This window comes from Bison bison, unplaced genomic scaffold (assembly GCF_000754665.1).
Source record: "Bison bison bison isolate TAMUID 2011002044 unplaced genomic scaffold, Bison_UMD1.0 scf7180017864367, whole genome shotgun sequence".
NCBI classification, from domain to species: Eukaryota; Metazoa; Chordata; class Mammalia; order Artiodactyla; family Bovidae; genus Bison; species Bison bison.
In genome coordinates, this window is record NW_011494939.1 from 1,346,179 (window position 1) to 1,346,516 (window position 338).

General features: G+C 40.2%; 1 protein-coding gene across 2 annotated transcripts in view; it reads right to left on the reverse strand.

Moving 5' to 3' along the window:
• The window catches only part of PEX5L (peroxisomal biogenesis factor 5-like), a 219,844-nt gene that overhangs the window by 4,753 nt on the left and 214,753 nt on the right, over window positions 1-338 (reverse strand). The gene's annotated exons all lie outside the window — the stretch shown is intronic.

Here is a 338-nt window from a genome sequence, read left to right on the forward strand (position 1 = left end):
TGGAGAGTGAAAAAGTTGACTTAAAGCTCAACATTCAGAAAATGAAGATCATGGCATCTGGTCCCATCAGTTCATGGCAAATAGATGGGGAAAGAGTGGAGACAGTGGCTGACTTTATTTTTTTGGGCTCCAAAATCACTGCCGATTGCAGCCATGAAATTAAAAGACACTTACTCCTTGGAAGGAAAGTTATAACCAACCTAGACAGCATATTAAAAAGCAGAGACATTACTTTGTCAACAAAGGTCCATCTAGTCAAGCTGTGGTTTTTCCAGTGGTCATGTATGGATGTGAGAGTTGGACTATGAAGAAAGCTGAGTGCCGAAGAATTAATGCTT